Source organism: Cololabis saira, chromosome 14, assembly GCF_033807715.1.
Source record: "Cololabis saira isolate AMF1-May2022 chromosome 14, fColSai1.1, whole genome shotgun sequence".
NCBI classification, from domain to species: Eukaryota; Metazoa; Chordata; class Actinopteri; order Beloniformes; family Belonidae; genus Cololabis; species Cololabis saira.
Window position 1 is genome coordinate 28,772,629 of NC_084600.1, and position 9,130 is coordinate 28,781,758.

The 9,130-nt window shown below is 42.9% G+C and overlaps 1 protein-coding gene across 2 annotated transcripts in view; it reads right to left on the reverse strand.

Moving 5' to 3' along the window:
• The window catches only part of capn5b (calpain 5b), a 47,896-nt gene extending 38,766 nt beyond the window's left edge, over window positions 1–9,130 (reverse strand). For both annotated transcript variants that reach the window (XM_061740329.1, XM_061740328.1), the window contains exon 1: window positions 8,993–9,130. The gene's annotated coding sequence lies outside the window, so the exon portion shown is untranslated. The remainder of the gene's footprint in view (window positions 1–8,992) is intronic.

The following is a 9,130-nucleotide window of genomic DNA, read 5'->3' on the forward strand; positions in this document are numbered from 1 at the left end:
GCTCGTGACTGCGACGGGGAAAACCATGCTGTCATCTGGCCTCTGTGGGCTGCCAGCAGCATTACCTGCACAGAACAAATCCTGAGAAGCTACCGGGTTTCAAGCCTTTAATACCACGCCAAGCACAACAACAACCTCCTCTGATGTTACTGAAATCTAAAACATATCTTTTATAATGAACCGTCAGAAGACTTAATTATTAGGCTCATCTAATGAATCCTCATGTCTGCAATCTGTTAATCTTCTAATCTTGTCCAGTTGTAAGTAAAGTAGAGGATGAGCTCAACACGTGACTAAGTTTTACCTTTTAAAGTCTGAACACACTCGCCAAAACCTGCCCACATGTAAATGAAACCAATGCATAACAACTAGGGATGAGAATTGATACGATTCCAATTCCATTGTTGAATCTGCTTAACGATTCAGTTCTTTATCGATAATAATATCTAATAGAAATTAAAATTCTCCCTTTTAAAAAGGATAAATGAACTGAGCGCTCAAAAATAAAACTATGTCATCCAGTGACAAATACTATCAAGTCAAATCCAATCAAATTGTGCATTTTGCAAATCTGCAACCCTAACCTTTTGATGAAATATCCACTTGGCAAGTATTGTAAGTTGCCCTGTTGTCGTCTCTTTTACTGAAATGTAACCAGACTTTCAAGCGTTGGTACTATTGGCTGCTGGCTTACGCACTTTGATATGCAACGTACGCGATGACAGCCATTTGTGTCCACTGGAATCGAAAAGGGAAATGTTCCAAGGAATTTAAATACTGGGAACCGGTTCTGAACAAACTCTCAATTCCCATCCCTAATAGCAACACAAGCACTGCTAAGACTGCAAATACAGGTTATTTCCTTCTCTGGTTTGGTAATCACCAAGTTCTGCCAAATAAAGTCAGGTTCCTTAGCTTCTACCAGATCAACCCTTTTAACCAAATGTCTTGACAGGAGAGTGAGGCTGTTAATAACAAGGCCAAAGCTCATGTTTTTGAGCAAGATAATGGCTGTGTGAGGCTGTCAGGAAGCGTCAGAAAGGGGATCCCAAGTAAAACAAATACAAAACTTGTGTGGGGGGTCAATAAAAAGGTCCATCAAGAGGTCCATCAGGATAGTTGGTTGCTCTCCAGCTTTAAGTTCCCTGGATGGGTCCAGCCCGAGGTGTCTGAAACCAGTGTTCCCTCATTAGTGTGAAGTGTGAAGAGGTGAAGATGAGAATCAGCACCTCCAAATCTGAAACCATGATTCGGAAAAGGCGGAATGCCCTTCTCCGGGTCGGGAGTGACGTACTGCCTCAAGTGGAGGAGTTCAGGTATATCAGGCTCTTGTTAACTAGTGAAGGAAGAATGGAAGGGGTTTGGGCATTTAGTGAAGATGCACACTGGAAGCTTCCCTGGGGAGGTTTTTGTAGGATGTCCAACCAGGAAGAGGCCCCAAGGCTGGACAGATATTTCACAGCTGACCCAGGAACGCCTCAGGGGGAGGGGGAGGTCTGGATTTCTTTGCTAAGGCTTTCCGTCCCCACAACCCATGGATGGATGGATGGATGGATGGATGGAAGGATGGATGGAATGATGGAATGATGGATGGATGGATGGATGGATGGATGGACGGACGGACGGACGGACGGACTCAAATGATTTTGATTCAAAGGAAAAAACGAGTCCAGTAGCATTAATGACTGCTGCTGTACCAGCAAGACGTCACCAACTTGTGATGCCTAGAATAAGCACCTGAGCAGAAGAGGATATATCAAGAAAGTAGGATGGGCATAAAATGGAGGGCAATAACCAGGAAGTTTAATCAATTTCTTCTTTCAAGGGTCAGTGGCACATAAAACCGACCACCACTTGGACCAACGATGAAGACAAAACTGGGGCTGTCAAGTTCTGGTTTTGTGTTGATTGTGTCATCTGGAAACGGCTGCAAGACACTTTCGGGACTCCAAAACTTCTCTACTCGGCTTTCAGACTACATTTGCAAACACTCTGAACTAACGGTGGTTCACCATCCATGTTACATATTGTACATTTCTCTCAAAAGTGTGAATCAAGACAAGTGGACTTTGCCTGTGTTCTTTGATCATTAGATCAAACTGAGGTGGGGGAGTTTCAAGCTTATAAGCTGCTGACGTCATTCATCCACTGTCAATCGTTTACATGAATGAAGGGGTGTATTTATCAATTCAACAGACAGTGATTTTTTTTTTTGGGTGTTGCAGGAAGCTTTTGCTCAAATGATATTCCACACACAGAGGCTGCTGCAGAGCACCGTGCACAGATGGACTTCATGTCAGGGAAAAACGCGAGCCTCTAACTGGGGGTGGGTCATTTCAGAGAGTCGTGACTTGAAAAGGTGGAGAATCGCTGCTCATATGTTCAGTCCAAATACAGCGAGACTGCAGAGAGATGTTTGAGTAGATGTGATCTGTGAGGATTTATTACAACTTCAGCTTACTCACAAGTGGGAAACAAACAAACAAAAAAAAGATGGGAGGATCTTTTATGTAAACCGCCTACACAAACCGGACTCACACGAGCGCTGCAGACCAGTGCAGATTGAAAGGCTCCTGTCAGTCACAAAATGATAAAAATGCACATTTTCTTCACTCACTTTCTCTTATATGACGAGTAGAGGTCTGGATGGCTGACCAGTAGATGTTCACAATAAGCCACTTATATCATTGAATATTAGTTGTACAACAGTCATGTTAGTAAAGACTGACTTTTAATTTCTTTCATTTGATAGTAAATACTGGAGCGAGTAGCAGACTAAAGAGACCCCTTCCAAAAGAAAGAAACACTCTGGGCATAAAAACAGTATGAGATGTGGTGTTTCCACCAGTGTTTCAATCATTGGCTACATCATGACACCAATCTCTCAAAAGCTGACAAATTATCCTTAATGGAACGCTTTGTCCTCATTTTTGACTGCGAGTGAAGCCACCCGCCCATGTTCGTGGCTTGTTTAGCCAACAGTATTAGAAGGCTGTCATCTTGTGAGGTTAGAGATATCAGAGGAGAGGTTACGGCATCGTTAATAGACCAGCTGCAGTTCCAGACATGTGCGTGATCTGTTCTAAAACCGAACATCAGTACAGGCTGCGAATGGCCCTTTCTCCGTTTCTGAACGCCTGGCTGCTGCTCAGCAGACGTCAACATTGATCTCCTTCAACCAGCTTTGCCTGGAACTGGCAGTGGTGTCATATAGTGCCGAAAAATGGTGCAATGGCATAAACTTTAACCATTGCTCAAAAATGAAGCTGACACTGACAGCAGTAATGTAACAAACACCATTTCTTTTCTACACTTGCTGTTTTCTGATTTGGCTAAGTGTAATTAAAGGAGGGAAAGAAGGGGAGGAGACCCACCTCATGTCATCACAGTTGGTCATTTAAGTTCGGCTGACTTAGCTTACGCTAACTTATGATCCAAATGCTTTACAGCCATTCTTACCAGTCTCTCCAAAACAGCAGCTTTTCAGGATTGATACTGAAATAACAACTGAGACGAGAGCTGCTAAAGCCCAAATCAGGACTAGCAGAGCTCCACTGGACTGGGAGCCGCAGTCACTTGGCCTGCCGCTAGCTGGATTAGACCTGCTATTATCAGTCAAGTCTACGGGCGTCATCGGATCCCGGCTTGTTCCACCACAGTTCCCGGCTCTCAACTCCTTCAGCCAATCCATGTCGGAGGACTTTGGTACATGCTGATGAACGTTTGCAAACGGATATCCAAATGTCGTTTCAGTGGTAAAACCAGAAATGACCACTGCGTTCAGCCAATGATGAGCTAGCTCCAGGTGCCTGTTATTAGTTAAGTTTCGTCATCAGAACCTTCCAGGCCAACACATAACCAGTCACAGTGGTCAGTTAGTAAAATAAATGGCACAACAAGAGGTTTTCCCTTTAAAACATGAATGATTTTGCTTTGTTAGGTCTTCATCCACAGCTCAGAAGTCAATACAGTGCTACGGACAAAGTAGCAAAGTCATAGCAGCTCATCATTGGCTGCGCCAGCCACCAATCAAAGGTCACAACCCTCAATTATGCATAAATGTATTGTTTTCAACAATTTCACCTGATGAGGTTTATAAAAATGCACCGCATACTGTTGTCAAGGGTTTGTTTTTGTTGTTCTTTTTTGGGGGCGGGTGGGGGGCAAACTCTAAATATATTTATTTCTTTTACAAAGTTGGACATTTTAACATAAAGGACAGTGGAGATAGATAACTTAAACTCAAGTGTGAGCCTGCTACCAGTAACATGTCTTCTAAACTTCAGATCTAGCGTTGGGTAGCTAATAGTAGATCTGACATTGCCTTTCAAAATTAAACTAATTCAAAGTAAAATAAGGTAATCTTACCCTGTGGTTCAAAACCAGAGTTGTTCCTGGATGTTGTCATCTGCGATTGTGACGACAGCAAGGCGAAGCTTCTCTGGCTTCCCCTGTGATCTGTAAACCCTCGTCTCCAATTGCACGTTATTACCAACTGTGTCTATTTTTAGATTTTGTACATATCCCTCCCTGGAATATTTAAGTCCCATTTAAATGCTTCTCTACAAATGGTCTTTTTATGTAAAAAAAAAAAAAAAAACAGGCAGCCACCACTGTGATACTGTAAACAACCCCGACAGATTGCCTGAGTTAGCAACAGTAAGTGTGTGTGTGTTTGCATTTTACACACTACTGTCTATTCACTGCAGGATCACAGGATCATTTGCAGACCAGAGATCAGTTCAAGTTTTTTACTTCTGGCTCATGTTTATCACAGTGTGCCAGTACACAGAGCAGCACCATGGACAGCTCCTCAACCTGAAAAAACAACTTTTTGCATCACCAACTCTGAAAAAGTTGGAACACTGTGTAAAATCTAAATCAAAATGGGCGTATGTCATTCACAACAGAACAGAGAAAAGATATCAAATGTTTAAACTGAGGAATTGTACCACCTTCAGAAAAAAAAGTATGGTGATTTTGAATTTGATGGCACCAACAATTTTTCAAAGCAGGTGGAACAGTGTGATGTTTTTAATAGCGTGTAGCATGTCTTTTTTAACAACAGTCAACATACTGTGTATATTGTAAGGGTTGAATTATATATGTTATATGTTATTGCTGATGTGTTTGTACTTGTGTTTTAATCTTTTGGCTACAATTGGGTACATTTACATTTTATTTTATAAAATGTTTCTTAAAGGAGCGTGAGGCTCTCTAGCGCCACCCTTCACCACGACGGCCGTCGGGGGTACTGCAGCCAACAGCGAAGCCGGCACGGGAGAACGGGGAGAACGTGCATGCAGCGTCATGTGACGTCACATCCGCAGGACAGCGCGAGAAATTCCGGCCCGGAATTGCAGCACATTTTGCAGCACACAGCCTGTTCAAGGCAACGGAGAGATACGCTAGAGGGCTCATTCTTTTGGGTTTGGAACGCTTCATCTGACATTATTACTAGAAAACTTAAAACATATACGATTTTTTTTCATAAATTCTGCCTCAATCCGGCCTCAAGCTCCTTTAATGTACGTTGTCCCTCTCTAACAAATAAAAATAAACTGAAACGCAGAGTTTCAGTGGAAAAAAGTTGTCCTTTTCTTGTGTGATGGTGTTGGAGCTGCGCTACTGTACTGGCTCTCCTTTTTCTTCTTCAAGTGGTGAAAAATCTGGACTGCAGGCAGGTCAGTTCAGCACCTGGACTTTTTTACTATGGAATCATGATTTTATAAATGATTCAGTATCAGGCACTGACTTTCTAAACGAATTTCAAATAACTGTCTGACCTCAGGCTAGTTTCCCACTTTGCTTCAGCCCATTTTAAATGAGGTTAAGCTCCAGAGAAGACAGCTGCACTTATGGCTCATGCTCACCTACGACTTCTTCTCTGCATGACGGAGCTTTAACCTACATTTGCGGATGCTACTGCACATTTCTGTAAGCGCTCATGTGTCCATGTAGTGTTTTTAAGTCACAGAATTATGCCCGTTTTAGCAAAGACCGCCTGAGCCCCTGATGATTTGAGACTTCCGATGTTGATTTTCAGCTGTGTCCCCCGCACACAGAGATTTCTCCATATTCTCTGAATCTTTTGATGATATCATGTACTGGAGATTATGAGATATGCAATTTTACACTGAGAAACATTATTTTGAAATTGTCTCATAATTTGTAGACAGTCTTTCACAGAGTGGTGAACCTATGTCCAGTTTTACATCTGAGAGGCTTGGCCTCCAAGATTCTCTTTTTATACACTCTCATGGACCTATGGACAGTTAACCAATAGATGCAAGATTTTCTTCGGGGTGTTTCATACTTTTCCAATCATTTGGTGCTCACGTCCCACCCTTTTTGATACGTTACCGCTATCAAACTCAAAATGAAATAGTAAAACATCTCAACTTTATCAGATTTGCTAATCACTGCATTCTGTTTTAATCACATTCCACACAGCATCCCATCTCGTTGTAGAATTTCGGTTGTATTTGACAAATAAATAAGTAAGAAAAGCACCCATTTGCTCATATCTAAACTGCAGTTCATGCTACATGATGGTTGTTGGACATGGTTGAACTTCTTCTCTTTACACCTTCCCTGCCATCACAATGAGAGCCTGTTGCTTTAACTGTTTTATTCTGAGCACCAGGTGGCCATGTTGTTGCTAGAGACTGGAGACAGCATTGCAGGACTTCACTCAGAAGTTTTCCAAAAATAAACAAAACAGAACAAAAAAAAAACATCAAACACAGCTACATGAGTATTTGGTGCTCTAATAATGCCGATATCAGTGATTAATAAAGATGACAGGAAACTGCATCCTCCATCCTTGGAGTCATGGTGACTTCTCAGAAAAAAAACTATTTTTCACCCGGTTAGGGATCCTGATTGCAGCCGTTCTCGCCGCTGCCGCTCGAGGCAGGAGGCAGCCGACTCTGGCAGAGCCTGGCGGAGGATCAGGGAGGAGTGGACTGCTGCTGGGGGAGTAACTAATTGAGTCTGTTGCTGGTGACAGATTGATTACAGTCAGAAGTGAACAGGGAGCAGTAATGCACCAGTGTAAGCAGACAGGGAGGGGTGACCGACCACCCCTCCCCATCCTGCATTAGGGAGCAGGGCTATCCCAGCTTCCCATCCTCCCAGCTCAGTGATATCCCCTCTGCAGTATCTCCTCCTGATGCCAGAATCAGATACTGTGGGCTCGGCCCTGGCAGACAGCACTCGGGTCGACTCAGGTTGCCTCTTTCACTTTTGCTGCAGCCACCACATCATACTGGACTTATCTGGAAACACGGGTCCCTTCAGTTAGACCCTGCTGTAGCAAATATCACCATAATATACTTCCAAAATAGCAATTTATTTGCTGGTTTACAACCAATATTGAAAGCCACAATCTACTGTAGTTGAAAGGCTGATGATGGTATGTTATGGTAAGTACGTTCCAGGCAGCAACTTTTGATTAAGACATTTATTCAGTGGCGTCAATTCATTCGAAGCTACGGTATGGCAAGGTTACGAGTCACAGAACTTAACTAGAGTATCAATCAACACATCTTGCAAATACTCATCACAGAAGTCTGCTATGGAGCTTATCTGTGTGGTCAAGAAAATTGGAACTTTTTCAAATGCAGTCTCGCTCACTGCAAAAACTCAAAAAAAAAGGAATATTTGTCTTATTTCTAGTTAAAATGTCTAATTTTTAGTCAAAAAATCTCATTACACTTAAAACAAGAGTCATCACCAGAAAAATAACTTGTTATTTTACCATGTTCACCTGTTTCAAGTAAATTTTCACTTGAAATAAGTAGAAAAATCTGCCAGTGGGACAAGATTTATCTTCTCATTACAAGCAAAAAAATATTGTTCCACTGGCAGATTTTTCCACTTATTTTAAGTGAAAATCTACTTGAAACAGGTGAAAATGGTTGTTTTTGAGTCTTGTCTTAAATGAAATTAGATTTTTTTTTACTAAAAATTAGACATTTTAACTAGAAATAAGATAAATATTCTTGTTAAGATTTTCAGTTTTTGCAGTGTATAATAACTAGTGAAATCGATCATGTTGTTCTGATTTGCATTTGTAGTTATTCTATATGTATTAAGTAATAGAATAATCAATACAAATAGACACAGAGTAATTCCATAAATGTATTAAAAAAACAAACATTTACATTTTCCCTTGAAGCAAAGGTGTGGCGGCTGCCATACCTTGCCATACCCAATTGACGCCCCTGCATTTAATATTAACCGACATAGACTGAAATTGAATGTCCGTGTGTATTCAGGAGGATAACTGTGGCATAAAAACATTGATTGAAACTTATCCTAAGATCAATAGTGATTATCTTCCTGGTGGAAACCCCATAAAGATGTAAGAGCCTCAACTTTTGCACCATTGTACCTGGCGAGTACTCAGAACTGGAATCTACTCTCAGGCGTATACTTTTAATGTGCTTTCTTGGCACTCTGCAGAACAACATACTTCTGAAATGATTAATTTATTGCACTGCATGCACAAGAGTACAGGCTCCACTGCATCACAGAGGAAGTCCCGCTCTGATTTCAGCTGGAGGCAGAAATCAGACATGACTGAATTCGGATTTCTATTTGCACATACATCGCTTCCATGAACAATTAGAGCCACTATGTGCGCGACTGAAATTGAGAAAAACATCTGAAATATTCAACGAGCTGCAGCGGAGGCACCTTCCCAACCCCGATGAACGCCCATGCACGGCACTGGAGGCAGGAGCCAGCCCGGGATCATTAAAAATAAACACGTTAAAGCGGCTCCGACAGGGATGAGATCCGCCGCTGTTGGTGCGCGACGCCGCATGAAGGTTTTCCCGCACCTTCACCCCGCCGAGGCTCAGCAGCGCGCAGGCCGAGCACGTCAACCCGCCGCGGCCAGAGAGGGATCCAGGCTCTCCGGAGATGGAGCCGCTTCGTGCTCCCTCCATCTCCCACCTGCCTCCTCCGCGGGAACAGCGCTCACCTGCACCGAGGCGTCTCCCGTGGCAACGCGGGTCTCTCCTCCGAGGGGGGGGAGGGGAGGGGAGGGGGGTCCGCCGGTCCGGCTCGCTCTCCGGGGGCTGCTGGGACTCCTCACCCCGCTCTCCCTGGTCCTCACGGA